We start from the raw sequence: 18,031 nt of genomic DNA, 5'->3' as shown, positions 1-18,031 counted from the left end.
AGAAAACTCACTGGAAAAGACCCTGATGCTGGGAAAGATTGAAGGCAAAAGGAGAAGGGGACGGCAGAGGATGAGATGGTTAGAGAGCATCACCAATGCAATGAATATGAACTTCAGCACATTCCAGGAGAGAGTGGAGGACAGAAAGGCCTGGCATGCTATGGTCCATGGGGTCACGAAGAGTCGGACACGACTTAACAACTGAACAACAACAATCGCTGTGCTAAGTAAGTCTCCGGACACAAATGGCGTAGTGGGCGCCATTTGTGGCCGTAAAGCTGGTAGATTAGCCTAAATGCAGCTGTAAATGGCTGCATTTAGGCTAATCTACCAGCTTTACGGCCGCAAATGGCGCCCACTACACCATTTGCGCCCAGAGCCTGACTTACAGCGATACAGCACAGCAATGGCTGCTGGCCGTATCGACATTCGCCAGCGATGTGCAGCTGGCGGCCGGCTCTGCAGGATCAACACGGAGAGGAGCTGGCCTGGACAGATTCGGGGGGGGGGGGGGAGGATCGCCTCCCCCAGCGGGCAGATTCCCCCCCTCCCCAGAATGACAGGTAGGGAATCCACCCATCCCTACAGTAATGCTCAGTAATAGTTAATGAGAAAGTGCCATCTACTGGCTGTTTATTAGCACTGGAAATGAGTTTGACAAAGGGCTGTTAACAGGACAAACATTTCATGGATTGAAAGCATCACAACTGTTAAGATGTCACATGGCTCTTGGTTGCGCTTCACTGCAGAAGCATGTAGATAGCTTGTGAAATTTATTTAAAATGTTTTTATATTGCCCTTCATATCAAATCCAAAAAACAAGTAGGAAACAACACAGAATAGAAGCAGCTCAGTTTTAAATACATTCTATTAAACTAACTATATCAATAAAAAATCCCCAGGCAAATCTTTCTGGGAAGGGCATTCCACAAGGAGGCTGCCACTACTGAGAAAGCCCTCTCCCTCAGAGATACTGTTTTCATACCTCTTGACAAAAGCGGTGCAAGGAGATGGGCCTCGGCAGAACATCTTGTAACAAAGGTCTTTCACACTTTATATCGCTTACATTGAAAGTGCAGCTGCCATTTTATTGCTCATTCACCAAGTTTGCAGAGATCCTTTGCGATCTGTTTTTGCTATTACCACCCTGGATAATTTGGTGTCATCAGCAAACTTGGCCACTTCGCTGCTCACTCCCAAACTCCCAATAACTTAGGAAGTTAAAAAGCACTGATCTCAGCATAGATCCTTTGGGGGGCCTGCTTCTTAAATCCCTCAGTGGTGACAACGCTGTGTCTCTTCCTGCGCTCTGCTCAACACTGGCTCCCAGTGTTGGGGGCCTTATGGCAAGATGCCCTGTGTGGGCCCAACTCGTTGCTGCTGTCACCACTGTCCATTTCCAAGCTGCACCACTGCTCAGAATGAGAAACAAGGTAAGTGAAAGCTGCTGCTGCTGCCGCTGCTCAGACATTTAGGACAAGTGAACAGGCAGCAACAGCAAGGAGGGGCTCCCTGGATCAGCAGGGGAACTGCTACTGGGGTGTGGGTCTCAGCAGGTGCCCTGCAATGCCAAACCTGTGTCTACTTCCTTTGGTAACTCCAGCCCTGCTTATTTTTTGAAACCTAAAATCTCCAATATGAGTAATAGGGTTAAACCTCTGCCCAGCCCAGGGCCAGAAGCTGAGTCTAATGTGCCAGTTATCAGCAACGTTACGAGAGCTGGGTAACTATGCCTCTTCCAGGTAAGCCTGGCTACCCACATTTTAATCAAGAACCCCCATGGGCTGAGGAGGAAACACAAAAATCATACCCCAGGAAGGTCTGGTCGTAGTTAGCCCTCCAATTAATAGGCTAAGACCATCTTAGGTTACACAAATTGCAGGGGAGATGAGTCTGTGTCACCACAATACCAGTTCAGATGCACGTGAGGGACTCGCATTATGGAATGCTCCTTGGTGAAAAATATATAAAAATATTAATTATTCTACACAGAAAACTAGTCTGTGGGAGAGACAAGCTAGGCTACGACCTCTTTGCTATCAAATAGCTTTCTGTGGGTCAGAGAGGTTTTTTTTTCTTCTTCCCCTTAGCATGGGGGTCAGATTACCCCCATCATTCACTACCAGAAGTCTGAGTTTTCCCACCTCATTGAGGGAATAGCCACAGAAGGAAGAGAGTAATGAAGCATTCCATCAATTACAAGTGACAAACTAGAAGCAGCACATCAAACTCCAAAATGTTACACATTAAAAATGGCATCAACTAAGTTCAGGTCCGCCACCTAAGGCATGTTCTGGGGACATGGCCTTGCCACCCATTTTCAAGCTAGCATGCGTACAGTGCAGCAAGGAACAAGAATTGGAATTCATTATAGGATTTAAGCACCCCCTGCCTTTTCATGCCAAATTCCACTACCACTCCCTCCGGAGGGGAAGTTAAAAAAAAAAAAAAAAACATTAAAAGCCTTTTCCAGTTAAAGCTTTCTTTTTTCCTGTGGGAGGGGGGTTGGAATTTCAGCATGAAATGGGGGTGGGGCAGTTTAACCCTTATGTACTCCTGTGTTTGGCCCTTATGTACTCCTGTGTTCATGAACACAACCAAAATTCGGATCTGGACCATGGTGGTCTGAGAGAGGGGGTTGTACCTTTTCCCACACACACACTGCCCCATGGGGCAGTGGGGGGATTTCAGGATGAAAATGAGGGGGAACGAAAGTATAACCCTTCTCTCCCAGATCACCATGGTCCTGATCCAAACTGGGCCCCTGCTTGCTTTCACAACTGCAAATGAAACTTACTCCCCTATCTGATCTGACTGAGCTGCGTTTTTTCTCTCATTCCTTTGCCGCAGAAAGGTCTGGCTAAAGCTGCTTTCTTCTTCTCTCTGGGGAGGCTCAGTCATGGGGGGGGGGGTTAGAAGCCACATATTGATCAGGGATTGGCTCACCTGGCACCCTGCCTGATAACAAAGAGATAAGAGCCACCTAGGGTGGCTCTCCTTTTTATTCCTTTGCTCCCAGCGAGGGAGCGCTCTTGAGCAATTCTGGCTTTCAAGGGAGCAAGCAACAGGTCGCCCCTAGCCAAAAAGCATTACCCCCATCTGTGCACACGCGCAAGCTCACCTTAATACCAACCACAACACACACAGTATTTGCTGGGTGAATGTTCTGCGCCTGTGCAGATTTTTTAAATATATTTTTTGTTATTACTCTCTTTTATTGTGATTTTAACAGAATAAAAACAAAAACAAAGCATGCAGAAAAAATGGGGAAGACAAGAAATTACATGCATAGAAATATCAATATTCCATTAAATACAACACTCTGGAAAACAAAACAAAACAAGGGATTATTCATAAGCTTCAAGAAAAGCAGAGCAACATATTTATCCTATATGCCACCCGTTCAAACATTGTTAACCTTGTTAGGTCCTCAATCCATTGAATTACAGGAGGTGACCATCTATCCTTCCAATGTTGTTATATCAGTCTTTTGGCTGCCAAGAGGGCTTGGAAAATCCATTTATGCTGACCATACGTTAACTTCCAAGAAACCAGTAAATAGTTTTGGAGGGTATATGAGAGCCAGTGTGGTGTAGTGGCTAGAGTGTTGGACTAGGAGTCAGGAGATCCGGGTTCTAGTCCCCGCTCAGCCATGGAAGCTCACTGGGTGACTTTGGGCCAGTCACAGACTCTCAGCCCAACCCACCTCACAGGGTGGTTGTTGTAAGGATAAAATGGAGGAGGAGGATTGTGTAAGCTGCCTTGGGTTCCTTAAGGAGGAAAAAAGGCGGGATATAAATGTAATAAATAAATAAATATGTACATCATTAATTATTAAAGAGCGTTCCAGTACAAAGTTTATCCATATTATGACCTCCTCCCAAAAAGTGGCAACTATCAGGCATTGCCAAAACAAATGAATAAGAGAAGCATTGGGTGTATTACACCTCCAACAGTTAAGTGAATTAGTCGAACCCTTATTAAAAAGACACTGTGGAGTCCAATAAACCCAAAACAATATTTTTTGCTGAATAAGGTGTAGCCTAAGGACCATAGATACTTCAGATACAGCCACTAGAACAACAATCCATTGATTAGGCAAAATGGGGTGCTCCAATTCTCTACTCCATTCCTGTCTTAGACTCTGAGTATCATATTTACTTACTGATAGCAAGAATTTATATGCATGAATCATGGGTCGATATGACTGATCAGCCACTATCAGTGTTTCCAATAACAATGGAGACTCTGAAGCTGTAAAAGCGGCCAGACCAAACCTAGGTTCCAACAAGTGTTGCAACTGCAAGTATTGCCATTCAGCCATAGCGGGTAAATCATATTTGAGAATAACCAAAACTCATCATCCGGACCCAGTAACTGATCCAAGGTAAAAAAAAAATCTTATCTGCCTATATCTGCCACAAAAAAATTTTTTTCCAATGTTTAAATCTGGATTTAACTACATTGCAAACCTAGAGACATTCAGCTATGTTCATTGACATTTGGGGTTAGCCTGTAACACTGTTTAAGCCTACAACAGAATCTAGCCATATATGGTTATTCCCAACAGTTTCCTGAAGTAATTCCTTTACACTTGAAGTTCACCCCAAATATTAACAGTAATTCTTCCCAGTTAGATCAAGAAGGCCATTATATTTGGAGCGCAGCCAAAGTCGGGGAATTTGCTTAGAGAGGATGGCCTGATTTCTTCAAAGGCAAGGAACATGAGCCATGTTACCTTCATAGGTGGGAACTGAGTGTGATGGATGTGTACTGTGGGGAGCCCGCACAGTAATTCCGAAACAATGACAGGAGATTATTTTAAAAAGAACTTCACCAGGCCCATCCTGGAATAACCAACATTAAAGGATTGCCTAGGAGCTTTCTGTGGTGGCCTGGCATTGTCCTAGAGATTGCATATCTAGTCCAGGCCAGTGCTGTGTGTCAAGAAAGCCATAAAACACCTACCATGGCTAGGCCCCATCCTTGAGAATGGCAAGATCTACTTTTGGAGGAGATTACTTGTACATTATACATTTTATCAATTTCTAGATAAAATGTTCCTGATACTGGTAGACGCACATTCTGAATGGGTGGACATCATGTCTACTTCAAGTAGTGAAGCTACCATGGCAAATAAAGGATGTGATTTGGTACACAAGGACTGCCTGAAATGCTGGTCACTGACAATGAAAGTTTGTTTACTAGACAACAGTTTAAAAGGTTCATGGAACAAAACAGCATTCAGCATGTTACTTCTTATACAAAAGGTGACCCACCCGATTGGGGGGTGGAAGGGGGGACTTGATCACTCCCCCGAGCAGGCACTAATACTCCGCAAGGCGCTGAGGAAGCTGCTTTTTCAGAATGATTTTTAACGGATTTTTAAAAAGGAAAGAAATCCTTTCAAAGGATTTATGTTTACATTTATGTTTGCCAAGAGATATACCTGCAAACAGGGTTTTTTTATCTTTTTCTCCTCCATCATTTAATTTGACTAATAATAGTAATGTTGTCGATGTTCAAATCAATAATCTGCATGCATAATATAGTGGCTGACATAACAATGGGACAAAACAATTGGCTAAATTGGTTAACCCCTTAGCTTCCAGATCTTAGCTAGCTTAAGGCATTGTTCATTCTAATTCTACCAGTGTTGTTCATAGAGATACTGTTATGCCTTTGCATTCCTTGTCTTATGCGCTGTTTAATCTGTTTTATGTCTCGGCTAGTAAAGCTGCCGCCCTCTACGCTCTAATAGCTCAACAAGATATTAAGTAAGAGGGTTGCTATAAGAGTCCTGTGTTATGCTTCACAAACCAGAATGTCTATTTGCATAATGAAATGCTATAATTGTAATGAAATTATGCATTTAAGGGGGGAATGTAGCAGCCATATCGGGGGTCAGACTAAGTAGCCTCATGCAGTCTCATGCTTCATGTTCTTGCTGAGCTCTTGCTCTCTGGAATATATGTTTGTAAGATGACGAGACACAGGAATTTCTTATCTTGTCAACAAAGGCTAAGGTCATAGAATTGTATATCTTGTTCTCTTCTGTTCTCTGCTTATCATGACTACCCTATAACCCATTTCTTGTATTATAAACAATGGTGCTAGGAGAAGAAATGTTGAGGACTGCAACCCCACACGGGAGGGAGAGGAGGAGCCGTTTCCTATGTGTCACAATATCTATAGAAACAATGTGCTGATGTAAATCGGGGCTTCTGGCTCTTTGGAAATGATTCCAGCCTTAAGCCTGCGCATTAAATAAACTCTTTTTCCTTCACTCCATGGTCTCTCTGACTCTGAGTTCTGCAACACTGCCTCCTATCATCCAGCATCAAATGCCTTGACTAGGAATGTCGGAGAAATCTGCAGTGGATTCCAATGAGTTTGGATTTCCAGGAATATGAACTGCAGATTCCACAGTCTGGAATTTCTGAGTCATGCAAATTCTGTGGACTCGCAGAACATTTTTTAATTTTGGAGAGGGATTTGCACAAATCCACATTCGCGCTAATAAACATTTGTACAAATGGAACAAAGTTCTCGTACATCCTTTAAAAAAATGTGATTGCTCCTGAAATGCAGGTTCATGTGGACTTTCAGGGGAAAGGAGGGGGGGAAGGGGGGGGAGCCTCTCTTACTGGTTGAGCAGCCCCTGCCAGTCAGATGACATTCACTCCATCCCCCACCCGGAAGTATGTTCTGTGAAGCAATTTTTACTGGTCCAGAGAATCTGCTCATGGAACCCTGTGCATAGCAAAGCAGATTCCTTTTAAGAAATCCAGTACTCCTCCATTAGCTTCTCCTTCCGTTGTCGTGGAAACATTGTTGCACAAATTGCTAGTATCACCCCCTGGAGGTTAGTCCAATTTGCCCCAATGAGGAGAGTCACACTTCAGGCTGGGTCCAACTCAATGTTATTGTTTGCAAACAGTTCGACAGAGGAGCTCAGTGCTCAAAGCAAAGTCGACGCTGGGCAATGCCTGCGCTACAGTTTTATAATTTCAACTTGCATTCCTTAGCCAGCATGTCACTTCTAATTGGTTGCTACAAGCTTGCCTAACTACCTTATCTGGAGTTACTATTCATTCATTTTAGGACATGCTCAGCTCTTGAAGTACTACGTCTCGTTCAAGGTACACACAATGGCTTTATGTTACATTTTTACTACAACATGGCCCTGGACTAGATGGACCCTTGGTCTGATGCAGCATGGCTTATATTCTAATAACACCCGGGCTGTGTTTCCAGCAGTGATTTACTCCATCCTGGCTGCGCGGTGAGGTCTTTGTGTTTCCATGATGTTGTAGCCATTCAGCCCCAGCGCTGCCTTTTATTGCTAAAAAAACGCTTCTTCTGAGACTGCTTATAGTCCGACTTTTCCAGCTTACCGCAGCTCCGATACTGACCCGTTTCCACAATCACACTGGGTCCGGTATCATAGTCCTGCCCATGGGGCGTGTAGCCCAGCTTTTGTTGGCGTGTTGCTCTGACCTCAGTGACGCAACCCTCTCCCTCCCTGTTTTCCAGGAGTTTCATCGCCGTTTTGGAGCAGGATGCCAAGGGACCAACTTTTAAAACATCATTGAAAATAAGCACTAGAACACAGCTCATGACCCCAGTGTGTGTGTGGGGGGGTGTTTTCTCCCATTGTGCTGAATGAGGCTTGTCCTCTCAATGACCACAGAAATGGCAGAGAAGCCCCTCAATTGACATGGCACATATCAAAGCCCTCAATTCCTTAAATGCGATTAAGCGCAATCTGAAGGCTTTGGTCCATTGCCTTAGGACGTAACTCCTTCACAGCTTCCATATAGAGATACTGTGCATTAAAATGAGGGCTGGTTTCCGACTCTTTCCCACAAGAAACCCATTAGTGTCTCCTCAGAAGTAACTCCCATTGATGTGGATGAGGCTGAGATTCCCCCTCAATTGAAATGGCACACATTAAAGCCCAATTCCTTAAAGGTGCTAAAGTGACCAAGCAAGGCTCCGATGAATTGCCTTAGGAAGTAAGTACTTTGCACCTTTGTTATAGCTATCCTGCGGTTTACAATGGGTCTGGATTCTGTCTTTGTGTGCACTACTCTTTCCCACAACAAACCCATTCGTGTCTCCTCAAAAGTAACTCCCATTGTGCTGAATGAGACTTGCCTTTGAATGCCTACATGAGAATTTATAGAGATTCCCCCTCACTTGAAATGGCACACTTTTAAGCCCAATTCCTTAAATGCAATTAAGCACGATCTCAAGGCTTTGGTCCATTGCCTTAGGAAGTAACTCCTTCACAGCTTCCTTATAGAAAGCCTGTGCATTAAAATGGGGGCTGGTTTCGCTCTCTTTCCCACAACAAACCCATTACTGTCTCCTCAGAAGTAACTCCCCTTATGGTCAATGAGGTCCTCTGGGTTAAAATAGGGGCTAGTTTGCCTCTTTGTGTTCTCCCCCCCCAGCTTAAGCATATGTGTGTCTACTTGGAAGTAACTCCCATTGTGCTCAATTAGGCTTGCTCCTGAAATGCAGTTGCATCTGGACTTTCAGGGGAAAGGAGAAAGGGGCAGGGGGAGCCTCTCTTCACAACAAAGCTGTTTCCTTTTTAAAAATCCCATACTCCTCCATTAGCTTCTCCTGCCATTGTCCTGGAAACACAGCCCAAGGAGGCAGGAACACTGACGTGGTGTGAAGGAGAGGGAGAAATGACCTTGGAGGAAGCAGTCAGGCAGAGATGTAAAGATCCATACATAAGCACCTGTTTTAGGGGCAAGAAAGAAAGTTGAAAGGGGTGTGGGATGCTCCAGACACAACAATTTGCTTTTTCACCACTTCATTCATGCAGAACTGTGCTTTAAATCCCTGTTTCAGGGGCAACAAGGAAGGTTTAAAGGGGGGGGGGATGCTCCAGACACAGTGCTTTGAGTTTTTGCTCCTTCTCTAAGGCAAAACAAAAGGGCTGGGAAGGCAAGGAGGAGACTGGCCAGAGTGAGAAACTTCAGCTGGGCAAGGGGGGGGATTGGAAAGAGGAGGAGCTGGGAAAACAGACGGAGTAAGCAGACCCAACCCACTCCAAAAAGTCTCCACCCAGCCATCAAGAGAACAACCCAATTAGGGCTCAGTGGAAACAGCACAGGCCCCGCCCCCCCCCCACAATGATAAACCGGGTGTTTTAGAACATGGAAACACACAAAAGAGAAGATGCGATTGCGGAAACAGCACAACACAGTTGGACAAGAAGTGAAGCCGATAGTATGGAAACACAAACCTAACAATCTGTGAAATACAGACGGAATGGATGTAACAAAATCTGTACATCCCTAGGCTTGACAGAGCGCATTGCGCAGTATTTTAAAGAAGGCATTGCCAGAATTTTCTTGTTCAGTCATTCAGTGGTGTCCGACTCTTTGTGACCCCATGGACCATAGCACGCCAGGCCTTCCTGTCCTCCGCTCTCTCCCGGTGTGTGCTCAAGTTCATATCCATTGCATCGGTGATGCTATCTAGCCATCTCATCCTCTGCCGCCCCCTTCTCCATTTGCCTTCAATCTTTCCCAGCATCAGGGTCTTTTCCAGTGACTTTTCTCTTCGCATTTGGTGGCCAAAATATTTGAGCTTCAGCTTCAGTATCTGTCCTTCCAATGAGCACTCAGGGTTGATTTTCTTTAGGATGGACTGATTTGACCTCCTCGCAGTCCAGGGGACTCGTAAGAGTCTTCTCCAGCACCACAGTTCGAAAGCATCAATTCTTCGGTGCTCAGCCTTCCTTAAGAGTTCAGCTCTCACAGCCATACATTACTACTGGGAAAACCATAGCTTTGATTATACGCACCTTTGTCAGCAAGGTGATGTCTCTGCTTCTTACTATGCTGTCTAGGTGTGCCATAGCTTTCCTGGTGACAATCACAATTTAAGACTTGCTTATTAATTATAGAATTAGACCTCATACACCAGGGGGTTATCCCCAGCAAAGATGTTGATAGAAAGGAACTGAGGTCCAGGTTTGACTTGCTGCATCCAAACCTGACAAGACAGATACATCAAAAGCAACAAAACATGAACTAACAACATGACAGACATGCTAAAGGACAGGGTTTTTTTTTAAGGTGACAGAGTGTATGCCAAAAAATGTGGCCAGGTCCCAGGTGGATACCTGGTATCCTAAGAGCACTTACTGGTTCAGTATCCTATTCTGCCACTTTTGGGGATGGAAGAAATGCTCATGGTCATGTAAATCAGCGGAGAGGTCGAGTGTCCTTCCCTCCAAATATTTTGAAATACTCTCTGGGTGCTGCCTATAGATGCAAGCCTACAGGACCCACTGTCAGTTTTGGAAAGTCCAGCAGAACATCCACTGGGAAAGTGAGTGGCCAACAATGAGAACTTAGAAGAAAGCAAGGCGTGATGGGCTGTAATGGACCAGTAGTTCCATCCAATAACAGTCCACCGGAGGAGTTGCAAATTGCTGAAAATTCACCAAGACCCTCTGTGTGTAAGAGACATCCACCTTTGTTACTGGAAAGTCTATGCAGACCGTTGTGTTTTTTATTATTGTCGTTTGCTATTAGTATTTTAGTGGCTTACTGAAAGCACGGGGGGGGGGGCGCGGGGGGGATGTTGTAATGTGTAGAAGCAGCCACTAGGGAAGTTTCTGCTTTTCATGTCTCTAGTTTGTCCTTCCTGGGTATCTGTAGAGTCCTGCTGGCTTGGGCCACAACATGCAATTTCTCTCATTAAAGCCCTTCTAAATAAAGCCTCCTTATATTACTAAAAAAAAACTGTAGCTGGCCTGTGTTCAGGTTATTACATGTGCCTTATAACTGGCCCCGTTCAGCTGTCTGACTGCAGCATTCTAAACCAGCTGAATCTCCCGAACTCTACCCATTGACCTGTGAACAGTACCACAGGTTCTGTTAGCCTCCCTGCTATTGGGAGCAGAGAGGTGAAAAGGAAGAGGTACCCCCAGGATGCCATGTTTTGCAAACGCGCACTGCTTCTAGGCCAGTGGAAGGGGGTTGGTGACCCATCACACTGGGGTACTGCTGCCATCTGTACTCTCCTTGGGCCCCATGGCCTGTATTCTGAAGCTCTGCCCCTGTGTTAGGCACAGTCTTAAAGCTGTGCTATTCTGAGGTTGCAAAAAGCGGGAGAAACTTATGATAAGCAAAAATTCCAGAGCATTTCATTTTCAAGCAGGAAGATAAAGAAAATAATTTAAGGGAGAATCATTCCAGAGCAAGGGCAAACCCCAAGAGGTATACAAAAGAGGCTGTGCTCAGTCAGCAGCAAGAAATAATGCCTGGATAACAGTAAGGCAGTCTGATGGGGAGGCGTTTGGATTGTGGAACTAGAACCCATTTCTGTCCTCGAGCATGAGAAAACCACCCCTTTCTATATAGAGCATTGCTGGGCAAGCATTTTGCCCCCTCAGGGCCAGTTGCGCACACATACAGACCCAAAGACCCAGATCCAAAGACACACACACACATGTACTCTTCCCAGCTCACTCTTCCCAACACCAATCTGGGAGAAGGGGGGTGTCCATGACTGAAATGGGAATTACCAGACATTGCGCAGAGATTACTCTTCCTGTGCACTGCCCTTCCCATTGAAGTCATGCTCCCCACAGCCTGCCAAATGGCACAGAGAGCCCAGCACAGCAGAGATGCTAAATAACCAATCAAGCTCTTCACAATAACCCCTTTATTCATCTATTGCACTGAATTCAGTAAAGAGAAAGCTTTATGTGCCCTCCCTGGAGGACATATGCTATGTGGCAACAAGGAAGAGAGGCTTCTCTTAGTGCTGCCTCCTCCCCAGACTGCAGAATACCCTCCCCATAAAAGCATCACTGGTGCTAACATTACAGTCTTCAGCACAGACAATGGGATAGCATCCTCCACCACACCAGAGGGAGCTGGCTAATATGGGGTCCTGAGGAGGGTGTAAGGCATACACTGCTCTGTCCTCCAACAGACTGGAACAGCCAGAGAACTTCTGAGAACCTCTGAGAGGCTGCCGCCACTGTCTTCCACCCCAACAGCTTCCGCCTGAGGCAACTGCCTCACTCAGCCTAATGGTTTCCACACAAAGCCAGTTTAGCCATTCTCAGAAGCAAGTGGTGGTAGACTCTTCCACTTCAGGGTACAAGTGGGAGATCAAAGAGTACGCCCACATCAGTCCCCCACCTGCAGGGTAAAATGGTGCCATCGCCTGATTATTCCAAATGTTTAAACTGGACCTCATTTTCTGGCTGGCGAGAAATCCTCAGAGTTGCTTCAGCCTTAAAAGACAAGGAAAAGGGAGCATGTCTCCATCCATGCCAGACTATTCAGCTTGATGGGGCAATTTAGACACCCATTTGGTAGCCCAAGAAGAGCAGAGCTCACGTAGGATTGTTTGGGATACGCAACTAACACTGTAGGCCGAGGAGCACATTCATTTGGGGGCACACGGCTGCCATTTGGAGGACAAGAAAGCAGTGTCATAGGTTAGCCCAGTGCAATGTTTCTGAGGTGCCACTTTCCCTTACAGCACTTCATTTCTGGCTACGCTCCAAAGACCCCATGCAGAGAGTCCGGGCCATCAAAAACAGCACTTCCCTGCTCTGCTGCCCTGATGCTGGATTTTGATGTAAGTAGCCCACAAGCTGACAAGGTTTGGCTCTACAGGGCTGCAGAGCTCTGGGCGGGGAGGGAAGAGTAGCAAGGGTAGGGGGCCCAAACTGCCACTGCTCGTTCCCCTTGCTCTAGGGCTAGGGCCTCCAGTGTGGTGCCAATGGGCATCCACTTGCCTGCGGACACCTCTCTTGGTGCCTGACAGGCTCCCTCCCCCTCCTGCTTTTTAATTCATTTCTTACGATATTTTATTGTATTGTTCTTTTATTGGAAGGCCGGCATGCTGCAACATGAAGTACTGCTCTCTGACACCATCTTGTTTGGGTTCAGAAGCGTGCCATTGTGTTTGGGAGTTCAGAGCCCATCTCTGTTGATGTTACTTTTCTTTTGGTCACACCCATTTGCCTGCTGGGAAATGAGTGTTTAGAGATTGGCCATGTCTGTCAAGGTAGCCATTTTAAGAATGGGCAAGCCACTCCATGGCAGCCATTTTGCTGAGAGCACCCATGACGCATTCTCAGAATTCCATGTGTGTCCACTAACCCAAAATATGTGGGGAACCCAGCTTTAGGCATATGGTGGGCTTTTTATGCATCAGTTATTTTGATTATGATCTCTACTGATTTTTAATTGCTTCTTTATGTTTTGTTTTTCATGGAAATTGTTTTTAACTATTTTATATTTTGTATGTTTAATCATTTTTGTTGTAAGTTGCCTTGGGTCTTTTTAAAGGGAGTGATGAGTAAGGAATAATATTGGAGAGTGAACCTGAGAGTGGAACAGTTTGGCTTTAACTGGCCTTCTGATTCATCCCAGCCTCTGCAGCTGTTGCATACTGGGAATTGTGCGCCCCTCCGCTCCCGGAGACATCTATTTGAGGGAGTTGGACAGGGGAAAACCAATAATCAGGGGAGGGGGCTGCTGGGATGGACTTTGCCTGCTGCAAGAGGTGAGTGTCCTCCTCTTGTATCCCTTTTGGTGCTGCCTCGACTAGCCTCTCCCCAGGCCATCCTCGTTGGCTCTGCTCCCGTCCACCCTGCCACGTACCATCTGGCACCCCTCGCTCAGTAGGTGCCTTGGGACTCCTCAGAGCAGAAGCGATACAGTCCAGAGCTGCCTCCTTCACCTTGCACTGTGAGGGGCTCGCTCTTCTGCCGATACACTTTTAGGCTGCCTATGCTCATCCTGTCAGAGTCCTCCCGTAACCCCCACCGTCCAAAGGCAGGCAAAAGGGTATATTCTCTCAGAGATTTCCGACTAGGACTGTTCACTTTGGGAAGGGAGAAGGTTACTGAGAGTTCCTGAGGCGTTCAGTGTAGGTTACAGCCCCTGTGCTCCTGCCCTCTAGAACCCCTGGGAAATCCCACATGTGGGGCACCATGTTGCAGAGCTCTCCCTTTGTATTAGTGACCCCAAGACACTGATGAGTTACTCCTGCACCAGAAAGGCAAGTAAGCGGGAAACAATGCAACAGCAGCTCCTTGTTGAAACCAGGACCAGCCCCCAGGGTAAACATGGCTGGACACCTGCCAAGGGCCCACACTTCAGCAGGGGCCCTCTGACAAGAGCCCCCGGAACTGCCCCTCCTCTTCACCCTTGCCACCTGCGTGTTCGCCTGCCTCTCGCCCTGCCCAGACAGCCTTGGCGGTCAGGAGGAGGAGCGGCAGTGGATGCCGCTGCCTGCGTGCTCCCTGGCTCTCAGCCTGTCCAGCAAGCCAGCGGAGCCATGCTGAGGGAGAGGAGGAGGAGGAGCAAGAGAAGCCGGGGACAATGGCGGGGAGAAGGCAGGCTCACTGGCGGAGGGGCCCACTGAGGGAGTCTTGCCCAGGGGCCCTCCGAAACCCGGAGCTGGCACTTGCGGGAATGTCCTGCGCTCTGCTGGATGCCCGAGTTCCACGTGCCAAGTGAAATAAGTGACAACCTCTGGCCGCAGCTCCTCGTATGTATCCCCTCAGTGGATTCTTCAGTAAGCCTGTGTTCTCCACCAAGCTGACTCTACTAGAGAGAGACTACCGTCTCATTCAGCTTTTCTCCATTTCTGAGGACTGGCCCAAGACATTCTGCTGCCCGAGGCAGAGCAGTGAATCCTGCCCCTCCGCACACACACAACTCGGAAACGTGCAGGCAGCCAGGGCAATCAGACCAGAATCGGTATCATATGCTCAGGCCCCCGGCCCCTGCTCTCAATCTGGCTGCTGCATTTTGCACAAGCTGCAGCTCCTGAACTCTCCTTAAGGGCAGCTCCACGTACCGCATGTTGCAGTACTCTAGCTTTGAGGTTACTGGAGCCAGGTTATTCCTGTCCAGATAGGGACATAGCTGGACCACCAGCCATAGCTGGTACAAGGCACTCTGTGCAACTGAGGCCATCTGAACCTCAAGTGACAATGATGGCTCCAGGAGAACGAAAGGAGCAGGCTATCAACCTGCTCCTTCAGGGGGCGTGCAACCCCATCCAAAACAGGATGAACACCCTCCACCTGGTCAGAAGAACCACCCACTTAAGAACATCTCACAGTCTTCTTGTGTGGATTGAGCTTCATTGCATTACCCTCATGCAGTCCATTGTCACAGCCAGGCACAATCTAGCACATCCATCTGATGAGGACGAAAGGGAGAAATAGAGCTGCATGTCAGCAGCACAGTGATGGCAACGCACTCCAAAGCTCTGGATAGCCTCACTCGATGGATTCATGTAGATTTTAAACTTTATGGGGGACAAAACTGCCCCCTGCAGAACCCAGTACTGGAGAATCCATGGGGCTGAGCTATATCCCCCAAGCACCACCTTCTGGAGCCAGCCAGCCAAGTAGGCACAGAACCACTGCAGTGCAATGTCCCCCACTCCCGTCTCAGACGGCAGCCCCAGAAGGATACCATGGTTGATGATATCTAAAGCCACCGAGATATCAAGGAGAATCAACAGGGTCCCACTCCCCATGTCTTTCTCCAGGCATGGGTCATCATACATGGAAACCACGTCTGTTTCTGTGCCAAAACCTGGCCTGAACCCTGGCTGAAATGGTCGCTCAGCACTGACCCAAGCCATTTTTCTGCCTGAGGTGGAGCAGCTAATGATGTGATCCCCACCAGCCCATACACATCAAGGTGCATAGTGCCAAGCCAAGGCCAGCCAAGCTATTGGGGCACCTGAGGCAGAAAATCCCACAAACGCCTCTCCTGTTCCTTCTTAGTAAAAATACAAGGATAACAAACTAAAGAACTAATAATCTGCTGGCCTTTCATCACACTCAGAGCCTGCTGCCTGAGGCATCTGCCTTACTCTTTGTAATGGTAGGGCCAGCCCTGCCCTTCTCCAATAGCCCCCACCTTTTGAAATGTCCCCTGTTGCATGGCATTTATAGCTGGTATCCTAGGAACTCATGAGTTTGCTTCAGATACAGAAACAGTCTGTTATTTGCTGTCAGACCTGGACATGAGAACTACCTATACAATATTGATGTTTGCACTATCAGCAAAGAAAATCAGAACAAACTTTGCTGGTACGTTGGAGGATCCTGAGGTGTACAGTCCACACTGTACTATATGTGTGTTTCACGTCTTCATTTGTTATTTTCCAGTTATTTGTATTTTTGATGTGATTTTCCTTTGGTCATGGCCTTCATCTTGTTCAAAAAATGTGTGATTCATAGTGCAGAAAAACATCAGGCACCAGTTTTACAAATTTTGCATCTGCAAAGAGTTGCCTGTAGCAGTGCCTCTGCGCATGCATAGGTAACGTCTGTTTCCAAAGAAATGTGGAAGGCAGAGCCATGTCACCATGGCCACAGAATGCGCATAAGCCCCTCACTCTCTACACCAAAGCTCCCCATGTGTAGCCTTAGCCACTCTCTTAGGAGCCAAAAAGGGCCCAGAGTCATTGGTGTAAGGCAGGGATGCAGAACTTTAGACCTGGGGGCCAAATCCGGCCCTCCAGTGTGCCCCAGAGGGCCATGCCGCCTTTCCCCTGGCCCCACCACCTTCTGCCCAACCCTACTCTCCTTTGTGAGTCAGACCACCCAGGAGATCCTTTCTTGATGGGGTCAAGTTTATGCAGCAGATCTTTCCTGACCCCATGCTCATGTGCAGCACATCCAGGAAACCTGGGAACCATGGGAGATAAATTCCTGTGTCTTGTAGCTTTTTGGTGTACATCATAGACATGTGGCAGCGTCCAGGGCCTCAGATTCTGCTGTAACCCTCCCAGCCCTCTTCTCATCCTTCTTCAAGGGCCCTGACATCCAATCTGGACAACCCAATACAGAGCTTGAATGAACTTTCTGGAAGCCTGTGTGGAAAATTAATATGCCAGTTATGTGGGATTGTTTCCAGAGAAGATTTTGGGTGGATTACCCATCCCTGATTAGCTTCTGTGCCAGTTGCTACAAGGTGTACCTATCATTGGCTGCCTAGCTGCACTGTTTGTATTCGGTAGCTGTTTATTATCCCTGGACTATACTGGATGAAATGCCAGCCATGCCATACAGAAACTTTCCCATACTGAGAAAGCCCCTATATCCAAACTGCAAATTTGGAAGAAATAATCATCACCAACCTTGGGAGGTCTAATGCTAGCACCAACCCACAAACAACTTTCCCATTTTTTCACACATCCAGCATAGTGTACTAGTTAGGGTATTGGACTGGGATCAAGGAGACCCAGGTTCAAATCCACACTCAGCTATAAAGCACAGTGGATGGTCAACTCTTCTCAGCCTAACCACTTCACAAGGTTGTTGGGAAGACCAAATGGGTGTAGACAGAACCATGTACACCACTCTGAGCTCATTGGAGGAAATGTGGGATAAAAATGATAACAACTGCTACTACTTGTGCTCCAGTGTCACCTCCTTGCTGCCATTTCTTAAGTCAAATGATGGTGACATAATTACATCTCCCTTCTCATCTCTTCCACCCAGCTGACATGCTGATGGAGGACCTTTATATAGAACTAAAACATCTTGGCACAACTTTCTTGCCTTTTATTTATTTATTTTTAATAAATTGTTGTTCTGCTAGTACAATCATCCTGAGACTTTTTTCCCACCGTACAAAAAGAGTAATACAATATGTATTATATACATCAATCAATAAGACATCCCTTCTCTGAATCACCTAGATAAGATATATATTTTCACATTCACTTGTATATACATTATATGTTTCTTACATCCAAAGTTATCAATAAGCAATTTTCTCCTCTTTCTTTATCAATCAGTTTTATAAATAACTATATCAAGTTCTTGAAAACCAAAATTGAATATATTTTGATATATTTGATATAGATAATATCTGTTATGTCTACAGATATTATTTATTCATTCATTTTATAATATTTATTTCATTTCTATACTGTCCAATAGCCAAAGCTGCCTGGATGGTTCACAACAATTCATAAAGCTAAAAAGTAATGAAGC

Source organism: Heloderma suspectum, chromosome 1, assembly GCF_057233095.1.
Source record: "Heloderma suspectum isolate Gila_16-S chromosome 1, 16-S_ref, whole genome shotgun sequence".
In the NCBI taxonomy this organism is placed as follows: domain Eukaryota; kingdom Metazoa; phylum Chordata; class Lepidosauria; order Squamata; family Helodermatidae; genus Heloderma; species Heloderma suspectum.
Note: the sequence above shows the minus strand (reverse complement) of the source record.